This window comes from Sparus aurata, chromosome 20, assembly GCF_900880675.1.
Source record: "Sparus aurata chromosome 20, fSpaAur1.1, whole genome shotgun sequence".
Lineage (NCBI taxonomy): Eukaryota > Metazoa > Chordata > Actinopteri > Spariformes > Sparidae > Sparus > Sparus aurata.
Window position 1 is genome coordinate 2,671,267 of NC_044206.1, and position 18,181 is coordinate 2,689,447.

The following is an 18,181-nucleotide window of genomic DNA, read 5'->3' on the forward strand; positions in this document are numbered from 1 at the left end:
GTAGGCCCAGTGAGGAATGTTACACCACGTTTGAAGTAGGTCTGGGTAATGAGATCTGAGCCTGTTCCTACCTTAGACAGTCAGGACACTGTCTGTCCAGTGGGCTGCATGTATCACTGAACACAACCAGGTCATACAGACGGTGACCAGATGAGCCACTGGTGCTGATGTTTGGGTCTGTGGATGAGCCACAGTGTAAAGGTGTTCACATTAGGCGCGTTCAAGTTGACCTCCTGCTGACTGACTGCATCAGCGAGATCTGCTGGCGACGGCAGGGGCGGGGATACAAACGCTGCTATGAAGTCGGACACTCTCTCTTCCCGTAGACGTGACGTGACCTGGCTGAGCTTGCAGTGTTTGCCTTCTTTGTCGGCGAAGAAGTGGAGGAAATTGAAATTCCAATAATGTTTGATTACAATCAACAACGAATGCGACACAGTGGCTCATCAAGAGTAGATGAAGAGCCTAAATGTTCTCTTCCTGTAAATGATCATGTTCTGTTTTCCTTGTAATGTCACCATTAAATACATTTGAACTTTGTCTATCTGGTACATTATAGTAAGTCTTGCACAATAACAATACAATTACAACAGTTATTCATTATTATGATGACAACTGTGCTTAGATGCATGATTACATCACAGCTGAGGGGAATTTGCTGACTACATTTAACAAATAAGCATAACTATAGACACATAAGATGAAGCATTTTCTTATAGCAACATTTGTCACAATGAATGAAATACATTTCAGTGAATGAATGAAATACAATAATCAGAACAAATGACTGAGTCAGATGCCTTGTCCCGCTGCACCATCTCATCACACACAGAATAGCTCAGGATAATTCTTTGTATTGTTAATGTGACGGGAACAGAAAGGGTTAATTAATAAGAGTGGATAATACAGATAACACTGGACACAGCAGTTAACCACTTCTCCATCATCACCCTAAGCTGACAGAACTGAGCAGTTTATTGACGACATCTTTCAGGGTTGTTGCGTTACATGAAGGATTTTATAGGTTTATTCATGGTGACTGTCCCATAGGTGCGGCCACACGGCTGCTACTGATCTGAAAGTATGTGATACTTGAGTAGAAAAGAGGCAGAGGCCTTATGGATATGGAAATTAATTGAGACACACGTCATATACGTCAGCGTAGATGAGAGCCAATTAGGGCAAAGTCCTGACGTCATGAAGGTGGGTCTAGGATCGCGCAGCACCTGGAGAGCAGGAGGCACACTGGAGAGCAGAGGCCACGGAAGCACGCAACTGAGAGAGCTCCGTTTTTTTTTTACTACCTAAAGTTTGATTCATAGGTTATACCAACTATAAGTTGCATCTCTAAGCAACACTAAAATTTAAGCTGAAAGTTGGAGACAGATAACCTCCATTTTTAGCGTTAGCAAGCCTCTGAAAAAAAAGGAATAAAATCTCTGCCAGCGTTAATTAGCCTGAGAAGTGACAACACCTGAACGCCACCATGGCTGGGAGAAGAGTAAAAAGATAGAGGAAGATTTCGCACAGCCAAGGTGGACAGAAACCTCTTCACTAAACTAAGTAGTAATACTCTTACGGTTGAGGCAGAGATGGAAGTCAGTCATATGGATTTACATTCCTATGCACGCCCTCAAAGCCCGGAATGTGTGCAGTTACCTGACTCCATGCCGAACACTCCCGAAGCGAAGAAAGTGAGATCCGAACCAACTCTGGCTGAGGTACAGGATACTATCATAGAGCTGCTGAGAAAAAAAAAAGATGAAAGAGCTGATGGTCTGGAAAAGAAAGCAGAAGGCCTGGAGAAGTTGATTCAACACAATGCAGCAAGTATCGACGCCTTGAAGGAAAACGCAGATTTCCTCTTCAAAGAAATTCAGGATATGAAAAGAGATGTAACCACTGTGAAGAAGGTAACTACTGACCACGACAAGAGGATCTCTGAGCTGGAGGACAAGGTGAACGATGCTGAACGTTACCAGAGGCGCTGGAACTTCAGACTCTACAGACTTCCAGAGCAAGAGGGAGAAGACGTCAAGCAGCGGGTGATGGACTTCTGCCGGGCGATTGCTCCAGAGCTCGGGAATCTTCTTCATCTCCACATAGACGTCAGCCACAGGGTGGGAAGAAGAACTGAAGATAAAGTACGACCAGTCATCACACGTTTTACTTCCAGAGCAACCAGAGAGATGGTTTGGAAAAGAGCCAAGAACGCGGATTATCTCACATCCAGGACTTGACATCGAGGGACAAAGAGACCAGAAACAAACTGTGGCCCCACATTGAGACAGCACACAAGGAGGGAAAGAAGGCTTTCTTCAGGGGGGCAAAAGCCATAATCGATGGGAAGGAACTGCGATATGATGATTGACAGCAAGTAAGAGAAGACTTGTCATAAATTATCAGGTATAAAATCAGGTATAGGCTGTTAAAAAAAAAAAAAAATCTTTCTTTTTCATTTTCTTTATTTCTCTCTCGGTGTGTGTGTGTGTGTGTGTGTGTGTGTGTGTGTGTGTGTGTGAGCAACACTGTCCCTATCACTATGCTCATTGAATGTTAGGGGAATCTGAGACAATTTGAAGAGGAAAGCTGTCTTTCTTTTCTGTAAACAATGTAAAGCTGATTTTTATTTGTTACAAGAGACCCGTGCTTTAGTGACTGATTATACATTTTGGAAGCAGCAATGGGGGACATTTGGATGTCTTATGGCAGCAATAATTCAGCAGGTGTAGCCATTCTAAAAGGGAAGTTTAAAGGTAAAGTTTTGAAGAATAAAATTCATGTGTTTGGAAGGTGGATTGTTCTGGCTGTGAAATTTTTGGACACCGTGTTTGTATTGAGTAATATTTACGGTACAAATAACAGCTCCAGAAACCAAGCCTTATTTGAAGAAGTGGAAGAAGAAATTAGTTCATTTCAAAGGCTGTTCCCCAGTACGAAACTAATCCTTGGAGGAGATTGGAACTCCATTAAAGATCCACTTTTGGACTGTCGGCCGCCACGTCCGGTGAGAGTTGATAAAACTGTAGAAATTGATAAATTGTGCTCTAATTTAAATTGTTTTGATATATGGAGGTATAGAAATCCTGATGAGTGTCAGTTTACATGGCAAACAAAAGACTTGAGCAAACAGTCAAGAATAGATTTTAGGTTGATTTCCACAGTTATGGAGAAAGAAGTTATGGATGTTTATATTGAACCCTCTGTACTTACAGACCATACATTGATATACATCTCAGTTAATCTTAATAACATAAATGATCAGGATAAAAGGATTAGAACAGGTTATTGGAAATTAAATAACACTCTCTTAGAAGATAAACAATTTCTAAGCATGGCAAAGTTAACTATTAATGAAAACTGGAGAAAGGCTGAAGCACTGAACTCCTTTGGAGAGCAATGGGAATTTTTGAAGTATCAAATTAGAAGACTAGCAACCCATAGAGGGAAAGAAATGGCAAAAGACAAGCAGATAATGGAAGATAATATAACAAAAAAGATAATTATATGTGAAAATCCAGATACAAATCAACAAGATAGAGAACAGCTGATTACATTACAATTACAACTCGATCAGATCTATGAAGATAAAGCAAGGGGGGCCTTTGTGAGATCTAGAAGAAAATGGATGGAGGAAGGTGAAAAGAACACAAAATATTTTTTCAATTTGGAAAAAAGAAATGCAGGAACCTCCTCAATAATTAAATTAAATATCAATGGCCAGATTACACACAACGCCAGGGAAATATCTAATTTTGTTAAGAATTTTTATGAAAACCTGTTCAAGAAAAAAGTTGATTTATGTGACTCGTTCTCATTTTTCAGTTCTATAGATGGGGATGTAAAACGAATAGATGAAGAACAGGAAAGTGTGTGTGATCAGGATATTACTCAAGAAGAGATCAATCTATGTATTTCTAAGTTAAAGGATAATAAGTCCCCTGGGAACGACGGTTTAACTAGTGAGTTTTATAAAATCTTCAAAGAAGAGATTTCAGAATTTTTGTTCAGTGTTTATAAGGAAGCTTTGTCTATGGGAAGATTACCACCATCTATGTCTCAAGGCCTCATTACATTAATCCCCAAACCTGGGAAAGACCCAGTGTGCATTGAAAATTGGAGGCCAAATACTTTAAATAATTATGATGTTAAGTTATTATCACTTATTTTTGCTCAAAGGCTCAAACCTTGTCTTCAAACAATTATTGATGACTGCCAGTCTGGATTTATGAGTGGTAGACATATAAGTAATAATGTTTGTCTAATTCTGGATTTAACTGACTACCATGAAGTTATTGACGACAACAGCCTTATACTATTCATAGATTACTATAAAGCCTTTGATACCATAGAACATTCTTTCTTGTTTAATACTTTGGACTTTTTTGGTTTTGGCTCTTATTTTAAATCTGCAATTCAGACATTATATAAAAGGTGCAGCAGTTCAGTGAAGTTGTTAAATGGAACCACCCGTAGCTTCAACATAGAGAGAGGGATTAAACAAGGTGACCCTATTGCACCCTTTTTGTTTCTACTAATCATGCAAACTATGGCACTTCACATTAATAAAGATTATTTTAGAGGCATTCAACTGGCAGAAAGTCAATTGAAATGTTGTCAATTAGCAGATGATACTATTTTTTTTAAAGAATGAAAAGGAGGTAAAAAAAATACAATTGACTGTCTCGACGCATTCTCTCTGGTGTCAGGTTTGAAGATTAATATTAAAAAGTGTGAGCTTTTTGCTTTAAAAGAAAGACCGAATAACGGAAATAGAAGGTATTTGTGTTAAAGATGTTATATCATATCTGGACATTAAGATATGCAAGAATCAAGAAAAAAGGGCTGACTTGCATTTTAATCCACTGATTGAAACATTTTTTAAAAGGTATGATATGTGGCTATTAAGAGATTTGTCAATCAGTGGATGAATCTTGTTGTCTAAAAGCAAAGGGTTATCTCAGCTGGTCTATACAGCTATGGTATTGGATGTTCCACCAAAAAAAGTTAAACAGATTGACACGAAAATCTTTATGGAGGACCAAACCTGACATAAGTATAAATAAATAAATAAATAAATAAATGCATAAATGCATAAATGCATAAATAAATACATAAATAAATAAATAAATGCTGAAATAAATGTATAAATAAATAAATGCATAAATAAATACATGCATAAATAAATGAATAAATAAATAAATGCTGAAATAAATGTATAAATAAATAAATAAAAGTATAAATAAAAGAATAAATGCTTTTTATTTATTTATACATTTCTGTTCACCTACATTTATTTATTTCTGTATTTCTGTTCACCTACATTTATTTATTTCTGTATTTCTGTATTTCTGTTCACCTACATATATTTATTTCTGTATTTCTGTGTCCATATGTAAATGAGGAGGTGGGAGGTCCTAACCTCAGTCAAGAGCATGATTGGTCAAATCGGAGAGCCAGACAAAAGCAAACGATTCCTGATCTCAAGCCTCCCTCTCTGTAACGTTGTAAACAGCTCCAGTTAGCTTAATGGCCTCGACCAGTGTGACAGGTTAACTGGCGTTCATTTTAACTTGCGAGGGTCCCAGATGTGCTGGTGGTGTGGTTTGAGAATCCTGTCTGGAGAGCCATGTCCGCTAACCAGGAAAAACATTCTGCTCATCGCTCCAAGTCATGTATATGTGTACTCGTTTTGACGTGGCTCGAACACTTCTATCCACACGGAGAAGCCGGGGCTGCGACTTGCAAACCACTGCTAGATGAGCGCTACAGAGCACAAATCGTCCAAAAGTGCATGTTGTCGGTCTCATATCTTTGTCTTGAATCTCTGTACTCTTAAACAACTCATGTGTGGAACAGTATCAAGCATTTGTTCACGCCGAGCGGCTCGAGAGCGGCGTGGACACCGCTGTTAGCAGTTAGCTGCTAGTTAGCTTTTAGCTGCTCGCTGTAGCGCTAAGAGCGTAGCGTCCAGGTTAACTGTTGACACATGTTACCACCGAGAGTGAGACACATGTCTGGGCTTTCCTATGAACCATTGTCGCTACTGGTGTTTGTATCACAGGTTGATCTGGACGTCTCACGATTTGCCACAGCTGATTGACCTCACGCTGAGCTCGGGCTGGATGTCAACGTACTCTGCAGACTGTTTGACCAGCAGGCTGTATGACAGTGTACAGTTTTCACACTGACTTACCTTCAGCTTAATAACGATGTATGCGGCTCGGAACAATGGCTTTAAGCGACCATTTGAACAGTGCGGAATGAAAAATACCCGATGGTAACCTGTGTCATAAGGTAGCCTGGACGCTGCGCTACAGCGAGCAGCTAACAGCTAACATAAGAGCTAAAAGGGGTCTCCACTCCGCTCTCGAGCCGCTCGGCGTGAACAAATGCCTCAGCCTGTTCCACCCATGAGTTATTTGAGAGTACAGACATTCACGACAAAGATATGAGACCGACAACATGCACTTTTGGACGATTTGTGCTCTGTAGCGCTCGTCTAGATACACATATACATGACTTGGAGCGATGAGCAGAATGTTTTTCCTGGCTAGCGGACATGGCTGAGGATCCCTCTCTCTCCAGACGGGATTCTCAAACCACACCACCAGCACACCTGGGACCCTTGCAAGTTAAAATGAACGCCAGTCAAATTCATAACTAAACCATAGCTACATGAACAAATGTCAACAACTGCAGCTAACAGTTAGCTGAGCGGGCTTGCTGGTAGCCAGCAACATTCCTGTACAGTGTACAGGAATCAGCGCTGCTAGTAAGGCAGAAGTAGTAGACCCTCATCGAGCACACTCCTGTAACCAATCATGCTCTTGACTGAGGTTAGGACCTCCTACCTCCTCATTTACATATGTACGGAGCCCTGGAGGTGACATGGATGGGATTTTTTTTATCTCGTGAGTGCGACTTACTATCTCGCGCGCGCCAGTTACTATCTCGCACGCGCCAGTTACTATCACGCACGTGCGACTTGCTGTATCTTGTGCGCGCGAGATGGTAAGTCGCGCGCGCGAGATAGTAACTGGTGCGTGCGAGATAATAACTCGCACTCGCGAGATAGTAAATAAGATGCAGTGGCACTCTGGCTCAAATGATTGAATGAAGTGAACGTTGTGGTGTTAACTCAACAATGCTGGGACGCTGGAATCATGAACAAGTGCCGTTTACTTCAACAACGTATACTGTAACATTGTTCTCAGTAGCAGCGTCGTATCGTACACAGTCGCCATGTTGTTGCACTCTGACCTCTCTCCGTGCAGCGTGTTAACTATGACCCGTCTTATACAACAGCGCCCCCTTGTGATATAAAGAGCATTAGTATCTGTTTTATATAATAACAGAATAAAGCAAACGTGTTGAGTGTACTGTGAAAGCCGGGAGAATGTGGTCTGTGTGAGAATGTCGTGGAAAATTGAAAGTAAATGTAGGTTTTCTGTCACAACTTTCACATGAATATGATACTATATGCACCTGCATCCATTGTTAATCGTTTGTCCTGATTGCCAGTTGTGACTGCTGCAACGTTATTTCATAAATTAATTATAACCAAACTACTATTACCTTTACAACTCCTACATCATGGCTAGCATAATAGCCGTTGAAATAGCTATGAAAACACCTGGACATTCATCGTGGATCATCAAAATACCTGTTACATGTACAGCTTACCGTTACACAATAACAATAAGACACTTTATTAACTTTAATTAATTAATTAATCAATTAAAATTCTGAGATGGTCTCGATCCATGATAATAAGCCTGCATTTAACCGACTGCACTGTTTAATTACGTCAAAATGCGCTTGAATTAATATCTCGCACGTGCGAGATACTAAGTCGCGCGCACGAGATACAGTAACTCGCGCGTGCGAGAAAGTAACTGGCGCGTGCGAGTTACTTATCTCGCGCGCACGAGATAATAACTCGCGCGCGCGAGATAGTAACTGGCGCGCGCGAGATAATAAGTCGCGCTCGCAAGATAAAAAAAAAAACGTCCATGTCACCTCCAGGGCTCCGTACATATGGACACAGAAATACAGAAATAAATATATGTAGGTGAACAGAAATACAGAAATACAGAAATAAATAAATGTAGGTGAACAGAAATACAGAAATAAATAAATGTAGGTGAACAGAAATGTATAAATAAATAAAAAGCATTTATCCTTTTATTTATACTTTTATTTATTTATTTATACATTTATTTCAGCATTTATTTATTTATTCATTTATTTATGCATGTATTTATTTATGCATTTATTTATTTATACATTTATTTCAGCATTTATTTATTTATTTATGTATTTATTTATGCATTTATGCATTTATTTATTTATTTATTTATGCATTTATGCATTTATTTATTTATTTATTTATTTATACTTATGTCAGGTTTGGTCCTCCATAAATCTTCAACTTTATATGGAAAAATAAGCTCCACCAATTAAAACGAACAGTGCTGTGCAACTCATACTGTCAAGGGGGTTTAAATGCATTGGACTTTAATATCAATAAATCAATCAATCAATCAAAATTTATTTCTATAACACATTTCATACAAATCAATGTAACACAATGTGCTTTACACATAAACAACAACATGATTAAAAGACAAGTGCAAAAAGTTTGTGCAACTATACAAAGAACCAGCGCATGCAGCCTATACAAATCTTACAATACACAGAACAGACACATGCACCCGCACACACACACACACACACACACACACACGCACACGCACACACACACACACACAAACACTCAGTCATAAACTTTAGAAAAAAGTAAGGTTTTTAACCTGCTTTTAAAAGTACTCAGTGGAGGAGCGTCTCTCAAGTCCTCAGGCAGGGTGTTCCATCTACTTGGGGCATAGATACAGAAGGCAGCCTCCCCTGCTTTAGAGTTAGTGCGAGGGATGGTTAAAAGACCACTGCCGGTGGACCTGAGAGTTCTTGCTGGCTCATATATAATGAGCATGTCTTTAATATACTGAGGTGCAAGGCCATTTAGAGCTTTGTAGACAAGTAGCAGAATCTTAAAATCAATTCTAGTTTTGACAGGGAGCCAATGTAGAGATCTAAGAACAGGTGTAATGTGTTCAAATTTTTTTGTTCCAGTAAGAACGCGTGCAGCCGCATTTTGAATTAACTGTAATCGCTGTACAGCAGATTTTGGGAGGCCAGTGAATAGACCATTACAGTAGTCTAGTCTACTTGTTATGAATGCGTGAATAAATTTTTCAGAGTCTGCTTTTGACAGGAATTTTGAAATATTTTTTAGATGATAAAAAGCTGATTTTGTGATGTGATTGATATGGCTCTTAAAGTTTAGATCACTGTCTATGATTACACCCAGATTTCTAGCTTCGCTTTTGCTCTCCAGGGACAGAGAACTGAGATAAGCTGCAATTCTCTGCCTCTGAGCCTTTGCACCAAGGATGAGTATTTCTGTTTTATCTTTGTTCAGTTGTAGAAAGTTCTGTGACGTCCACAGATTGATATCATTAATACACTGAGTTAGGGAGTGAATGGGATGTAGGTCATCCGGAGATAGAGATAAGTACAGTTGAGAGTCATCTGCATAATTGTGGTACTTTATGTTGTGTTTCTTTATAACATGTGCGAGTGGGAGCATATACAGATTAAATAGTAATGGACCAAGAATCGAGCCTTGGGGTACTCCACACATAACACCCACTTTGTCTGAGACAAAGTCTCCAATAGACACAAAGAACTGCCTGTCCTGTAGGTAGGTTCTGAACCAGTTTAGAACTGGGCCGGATAGGCCAACCCATTTTTCTAGTCTCTCCAATAAAATATCATGGTCAACAGTGTCGAAGGCAGCACTGAGATCCAGGAGCACAAGAACAGATATTTCATTTATTAGAATCTGTGTTTATGTGCAGATCATTCACAACTTTGATAAGGGCTGTTTCTGTGCTATGGTGAGGTCGAAAGCCAGATTGATAAAAGTCTAGAAGGCTGTTTGATGTTAGACAGCTGTTAAGCTGGAGGTAAACTGCTTTTTCAAGTATTTTGCTGAGAAATGGCAAGTTGGAAATGGGCCTATAGTTAGCAATAACGGTTGCATCAAGATTGCTCTTCTTCAAGAGCGGTTTAATGACAGCTGTTTTAAGTGCTGCAGTAAATATACCTGATTGAAGAGAGCGGTTAATAATTTCTAATACCTCATGCGTTAGGCAATTAAAAACAGTTTTAAAGAATGTGGTAGGGAGAGGGTCCAAGCAGCAGGTGGAGGACCTGAGCTGCCCAACAATATCGTCCAATTTTTTCAGGTTTAATGTGACAAAGTGAGACATGGAGAACTGGAGGGTCTGTTCATTTCTAGATACTGATGCACTAATGTTCTGTCTGATAGCTATAATTTTGTCGTTGAAAAATGTAGCAAATTCTTCACATTTTTCAGTGGACAGCATCTCTGATGGAGTTGTAGATGGTGGATTAATAAGTCGGTCAACAGTGGAGAAAAGCACTTTACTATTGTTGATATTTTCATTAATGAGAGATAGCACTGTCTGGCCTGTTTAATTTCTTTGTTGTAGTAATTAAGTCTGTTCTTGTAGATCTCATGGTGAACCTGAAGTTTGGTCTTTCTCCATTCTCGTTCTGCCTGGCGACACTTTTTGTTTTTCTATGTTTTTTGTTTTTCTATGTTTTTTGTTTTAACAGGTGCAATGCTATCAATGATATTTGGTATTTTTGAGTTGAAGTTGTTCACAGGATCCTCAATGGATGAGGCCATGAACAACGATAACTCATTTACTGTTTCAATGGTATTATTGTTAATGATACGTTTTTTGATTATTCGGGCACCAATCTGTGGTGCAGGAAAAGCAGACACATCCAAAAATATGCAACAGTGATCTGAAATAGCAACATCCATAACACAGGGTACGGTTATATTAAGTCCTTTTTGATATGACTAAGTCAAGAGTATGGCCCTTATTGTGGGTGAGCCCTGAGACATGCTGAGTGAAGTCAGTAATACATCTAACACAATTTTTAAAATAAACCGGTTGAAGAGATATTTGCAGGGAAAAAGTTAATTATGGTATATTATACCAGAACTTATTTTCAAGAAAATCGGGGGGATTTAATTTCTTTTAAATTGTTATTACAGTGTTGATAAACTTCCTGTCAATCTGGCAAGTTTATGACAAACAAGCCTTACTGTCTTGGATGTTAGTCTACAAACAATTTTTCACCACACAAGTGTTTGATCTGGAATAATCAAAATATTCGATATAAGAACAAATCTTTGTTTGTCAAGAGATGGTTTGACCAAAATATCTTGTTTGTGACAGTTATTGAATGAAAATGGACATTTGTATAACTACACTGAGTTTTTAAAAAAATATACAATTTCTATTACACGTAAAGAATTTGCCATAATATTTGATGCTATACATGCAGAACTGTTGTTGTTATTGCGAGGAGATAGTAGACCACAGCTAAATGTACACTTTGAGGCAAATTTAATGTTAGACGGCATATATTTAACAGATAAAAAATGCACCAATAGACATATAAGGAAAATTTGCCATGAAATTACAACTCCATCAGCTAAACTACTCTGGAACTCAAAATTTATAGGTATAAACTGGAACTCAGTGTGGACTTCAAGTAGCAGATACTGTGTCACAAACAAGATAAAGGAAGGTTTTGGACGTGCCGGTGAGTCCGGTCCATCGCCTCGATCGGGAGGTGGGCTGTGTAGCTAGCGGCTCGCAGCTAGCTACACACGAACATCCACAGATCTGATTGCACTTTGTTGTCCGCGCGTCTCCGGATCTCCTCAGACCCGAACAGACTCGATCCGGACTCTTTTAGTCTCATTAATCCACAACAGTCAGTTTAGATGCACAGAACAGAACGGGACCGAACCGCCGGCAAAATCCCGGTCCAGCTCGCGCCGCTGCAGGTATAAATCCGCTTGTTTCTTAAGGTGGGGGGTCGCGGTGGGCTCTGCAGTGATTGGCTCTGGTGCGCGCATAGCAGCTAGCAGGTAGCAGCTAGCTACACACGAACATCCACAGATCTGATTGCACTTTGTTGTCCGCGCGTCTCTGGATCTCCTCAGACCCGAACAGACTCGATCCGGACTCTTTTAGTCTCATTAATCCACAACAGTCAGTTTAGATGCACAGAACAGAACGGGACCGAACCGCCGGCAAAATCCCGGTCCAGCTCGCGCCGCTGCAGGTATAAATCCGCTTGTTTCTTAAGGTGGGGGGTTGCGGTGGGCTCTGCAGTGATTGGCTCTGGTGCGCGCATAGCAGCTAGCAGGTAGCAGCTAGCTACACACGAACATCCACAGATCTGATTGCACTTTGTTGTCCGCGCGTCTCTGGATCTCCTCAGACCCGAACAGACTCGATCCGGACTCTTTTAGTCTCATTAATCCACAACAGTCAGTTTAGATGCACAGAACAGAACCGAACCACCAGCAAAATCCCGGTCCAGCTTGCGCCGCTGCAGGTATAAATCTGCTTGTTTCTTAAGGTGGGGGGTCGTGGTGGGCTCTGCAGTGATTGGCTCTGGTGCGCACGTGACTGTGGTGGCTCCAGTGGACAACGCTTGTGGAATTTGTAAAGCATTTATGAAATAATTTATTAACGGTATCATTGCAGTCCAAACAAATGCGAAATAGCACACCCTTGAACCACGCAGCAGCCATGTTGAAACTCTCAGGTCAGTCTGATCCTGATCCGCAGAGATATATGAGGAACACACACACACACACACACAGACAGAGATTCTTTGTATTATAGATAGATACATTCAATTTATCCTGTCAATCAGGCCATCTCCAGATATAAAGATGTTAATGTCAACTGTACATTCTGTGAACAGGAGGAGGAAAATATTTGTCAATCTTTTTTTTGAATGTTGTCATACTTATGTGTTTTGGAAGGAACTGGAAAATATGTTTGTATCTTTGACAGGCATTAAGCTTAAACTTAAAAAAAAAGGACATAATTCTCACTTATGATGGAAAAAAAACTTAAGGGAAAGGAACTGTTTTTGTTGAATCTTTTTATTTTACAAGGAAAATATTACATCTATAAATGCAAATGGTCATCCAAAAAAACAAATTTTTATGAATTTAAAATAGAAACCAGATATTACATACAGCTATTAAAAAACATGAAAGACAGAAAAGCTATAAGAACCCAGCAAACATTTCAACGTCTATTTGACGTCTAATCAGAGGTGCTGAAATGAAAGTTTTTCTGACGTCAGTAATATGACCGACGTCATTTCGACGTCTAATAGACGGCATCATTTTACGTTGTTTTGATGTCATTTAGATGACATATCGACGGCTCACAGAGCAGGCTACTTCAATCTATGTCATTATTACGTCGTATAGACGACTTTTCAACGTCTCTACGTGACGTCTATTTCACGTCTAATTGACGTCGACCAGAGGTGCGGAAATAAGTTTTTCTGACGTCTCATGACCGACGTCATTTCGACGGCTAATAGACAGCATCATTTTACGTATAGTTGAATAGACATTTCAACCTTTGTCAAAATACACATGTATTGCATTTAAAAAGATGTTTACCTAAACTGAGGGTTTCAACTTGTGCCTACATAACTGGCATTACCACATCCATAAATTCTATGACAAGCACAGCTCTCAAGTACAACTATTTTAATTAATTCCTCAATTTCAGCAAACAATTCCTCAAACTGCATCGAGGTCAAAAAGTCCAATAAACAACAGCAAATTTAACTTTTGCCAACTTAAAATATCACAGGAATGGTGGACCTGGTTGAAACTTTGATAGTAAATAAACTCACCTGTGATAAAGTTAAAAATACCCGAGTGATGTTCACCCATACCGTAAAATAATGGTACATGGACTAATCTTAGGTAAAAAAGACAGAATTCAGGAACAGATATATGTATCAAGTTATCTATATATTGAATACTTGAATAAAAAATGAACATGTTTAATGTAACAAATGTTTATTTAATTAAAGTCCAGTGGGGGTCTGCCCCTTGCCCACGCTCCTTGCTGGGGCATGTTTCAGGTGGGTCTGGATAATACTTTCTATTTCTGCGTCCGTGGCCTTCACACTCCATCTCTTCACAGCAGCTGGAGAGAGGGTATTTTTACAGAGCGCCTATTCAGATGTTAGATGCACTTTATAGATGGCAGGAACACTTTGTTTTGGGAGTTGAAAGAGTAATGAAAGAACCACTTCTTAGAGCCACACAGTAGCCTGAATCTGATGGTTCCTAATAAAGCCAGTAGGCATTAACAGTCTGTGCTATGGTAGCCCATCTGAGCCCAGGATAGCCACATGCAAATGAAGCCCATTCAGTAATTTCATTTATATCAATCTTAGTCGCTTACACTTGATCACATGACACAGCTTTGTCACCTTAAAAGGCAGTTTGTCACGTTGTCCCCCTCCATGCATGTTGTATTTCGCCATGACTCCATTCGTCATGAGCCTGCAAGACAAAATTCCTGTAGGCATTTTGTTCATACAACAAAATAAAAACAGCACCAAGAGTTTGTCATTTACATCATTGGATCAGTAATATAGGAAGTTGTGTACTATAACTTTTACATTAAAATGTGTTTTTGTTCCACTCAATCTAAATTCCCTCTGCTGGCCCCCACACTACCCACACTTAAGGACTACAACATATTTCCGATGTCTACTTGACAAAAATTCTGCACCTTATAAAATATTAAGTGTTCTCAATCTTTCAGTATTTGTAGTTTGACATTTTTAAATTGGTAAATTCCTTTGATTTACCCGCATTTTAAATGACACATCAAATTAGATTATATGGACAACAGTTGTTTTGGTGCGTGTGTGTGATAGCTAATCCTGATGGTGGTGCTGTTTTGGGAGGAAAGTCTTTGGATTTTCGCAGGGCTTGGTCATTTGACCTGGAATTATTTTTGTCTTCAGTGGGTAGGGCTATATGTGCTCTGTGGTAATGTTTTCCACCTGTCAGAAGTTCCTGGTGCTTGTGACTGATACAGTGCTAAACCAGCAGAGACATACCTGTTCATGAACCTTGTAGTGCCATCCCTGAGGTTTTTGTCACCGACTCTGGACAACAAGGTTATCTGTAATCACAGAACACGAATGCTTTACCTGAGACAATACTAGTGTGGTCCAAAAAACATAACATCTTTCGCGCAGGTGCCTGGCTGTTCACATAGGGAGCACAATAGCACATTAGAGGTTTATTTTAAAGGACAATTCCATTTCATTTCAAACATGTGCCACAGTTTCGTAATAAATTTACTCCAATAGAATGAATCCCCCCAAGTATGAGTGTGCGTATCTCACCTGGTGTGCCTATCTCACCTGGTGTGCCTCTCGGTATTTCTCGATATAAAACCTCTCACAATAAACCTGTCAAGTGAGGTAAATTGGTCAAGTAGTTATCAAAACAGGCCTATGAGAGGGACAGAGACACACAAATAGATTCCTTTTATATGTAGAGAGATAGTGACATTGATTAATCTCTTCAGCCCTAGCTTCATTTTGAAGCAAACATGCTTAAAGCGACATGCCAAAATTAAAATGATAGAGTAATGGGCCTCTAAAGTCAACAAAAATGTAAACATTTTAGTACGCCTAAAATAAAAAATGTGTTTCAGGATGAATAACTGCTTGTGGCTTCATCTGAGCATGTCAATGACATTATGAGGCTGTAGCCATACTATCAGTGAACACTTGTTTTAAATTTGAACAAGATGGCACAAAGTATGACCCTTATACAGTCTTTAATCAATGTAAAGATCCAGTCAAGCTCCATTTTGAGACACTAACGTAAATGAATGATGTTTTGAGACACTATATGACTTTTTTTCTTTACATTTTGATATATTTAATTAGTTGGAGTAAGAATATTCACACACTTTGAGCCATAAAAGGTGTTATTTCTGCGTGGACACCTACTTCTGTCAATGTGACAGGTGGCTATGTGATACAGCTGCACTGCTAGATGCTAGGCTCGGTTTGGCATCTGTTCTCATACAAGTTGCGTGATTACACAGACACTATACCTACCGTAAACGGTTTAGAAGTAATTTAATGTTTTGTAAAACACGTTTTAGAGGGTTAAGGGATTGAAAACAGTAACGTTACGAGGCCTAGTCGGACATTGTTTGTCCTCGCCTCACGTAGCCTGTGAGCCAACTCTCGGCTAGTCCATTTAGCTCGAAGCTATCATCCCTGTCGCTCTCAAAGCCTGAAGTACAAAAAACAGAAGACCGGGCACACCATGTATTCCAAAAGGTCACTGCACAATGCACGGGAAAAGGCTTTTGGACACACGGCTGTTTCACACGGCAGCCATTTCGGCTGCTAGCCGCCGCTCGGTTACAAATAAAAGCAAAAACCAGCTATCTGTAACAATACACGATGCAGCAACAATATCAAGAGTTTAACATGCAATTGATAAACGTATAATGTCTTACCAAACACAGTTTATTTTAAATTAGAGTTCATTTCGTACCTCACCTTTCACACATGTCGGTCGTAGTCTCTCCTCGTCAACTGCCACTGTCAAGTTCTCCTTCTTGCGCATGCGTCGGAAACCGCTAGGTGCGTTAACTACGCAAGGAAAAATAGTTACTAGATGGATGCTAGGATCACAAACATTTCAGCCAGCATTGCCAATATACATGATACGACATTGTTTTCTTTAATTCACAAACATATTTCCATCATTTCAAATAGTCTTTAACATTCGTGTGCGTTGATATGTCATCTAAACAACGTTGAAACAAAATAATTGATGCCGTCTAAGAGCTGTGGAAATGATGATGGTCATTTCAGCCCCTCAGTCAAATCAACCTGCCTTCCCGTCGTTAATCAGACGTGAAATAAACGTACTGACGTGACTGGATATCTTCATCTCGGCACAGCAGTAGGTAGAGGAAATAATTCTTGACAGTGTTTTTTCAGTTAAATATGTTTTCTTTGAGATCGTATTCCCCCTGATGTTATCATGTCGAAAAACAGTCGAATTAAAGTCACGACGTGACGCGACGTCGATTAGACGTCTTCATCTAGACGCAGGTCGAGAAAATGTTTTCTGGCAGTATTTATTAAGTTAACCCGCACTAAAATGCATATTTATATAGATCATATTTGTCCTGATATTATTTTATCATGTTGAAAAACAGTCGAATTAAAGTCGCGATGTGACGCGACGTCGATTGGACGTCTTCATCTCGACGCAGGTCGAGAAAATTTTTGCTGGGAATAATCATAATAAATTACAGCAAACAAAACTATCTACCAAACATTTTAAATACTATGCCTTTAAATAATATCATAAAAAAAAAAAAAAAAAATCATATGTGGCGATCAGCAGTTTATATGTCAGCATTAACGTAATGTATCGGTATGTTAATGACCCCAAACTGTTAGCTAGCTAATAATGATAATATTGATAACATTACTGTGGGTTCAATAACAGGTTTACCTCTCCACGGTCCCCTCAGCTGGAGGTAAACCAGAGCCGCTTCTCCTCTTCCTCCACAAGCAGGAGGATTAAAAAGGAAATCAGGAAATCCCAGAAGCTCGAACAGATCTGACAGTCAAACTTTACTCTTCTTTTCACTTTCGCGGACCTTACCTTACCAGAAATAGTGAGGTGCGAGTCGGGGCGGGAACATCTGGTGACGCAACCAGGAAATGCTGCGAAGGGTAGACTGTCCAATTTCACAACAGGCTGACGCTGCCTGCAGGTCTCTCTGAAGGACCCTGCCTTTGCTGGCGGCGAAGGATGTGTCCTTGAAGGATGCTGCCCCTGAATTTGGACACAGCCTCTGTGATACTACCGTCACGTGACACAGTGGTCGCGTGACCACCAGCTTCTTGAACCAACGGTTTTTCAGAACCTGCCTCCTGTGATAGGCTATGACTTAGAATCGCGGCAGCAACTCCTTCGTTGATTGGGCAGCGGCCCTTCTCAGTACGCGCTTCCTGGTTTTCAGCAAATGAAGGAATCAAGTTGTTTTTAAACCCGAGCCCCGGTGGGAAACCGAGCCTCCACTGACTGAGTATCAAAATGCCACCCAGAAGAAGCCGCAGCCTGGTTCTGGTCGTCGTATTTGGTCTCTTTGTTTGTGCCTGTTGTCAGTTTGCC

General features: G+C 39.9%; 1 long non-coding RNA gene across 9 annotated transcripts; it reads right to left on the bottom strand.

Moving 5' to 3' along the window:
* Positions 1–13,057: 13,057 nt before the first annotated feature.
* On the bottom strand, positions 13,058–18,175 carry LOC115570609 (uncharacterized). Of its 9 annotated transcripts, none has more exons than XR_003981792.1 (5): positions 17,669–18,175; positions 16,546–16,638; positions 15,367–15,475; positions 15,076–15,140; positions 13,058–14,509 (listed from the first exon to the last, which is right to left on the bottom strand). It is a non-coding gene; the product is annotated as an uncharacterized LOC115570609 (long non-coding RNA). The 9 variants fall into 9 exon arrangements; XR_003981786.1 differs by having other exon boundaries at positions 15,367–15,432; positions 17,669–17,729; XR_003981787.1 differs by having other exon boundaries at positions 15,367–15,432; positions 17,674–17,722.
* Positions 18,176–18,181: the final 6 nt, after the last annotated feature.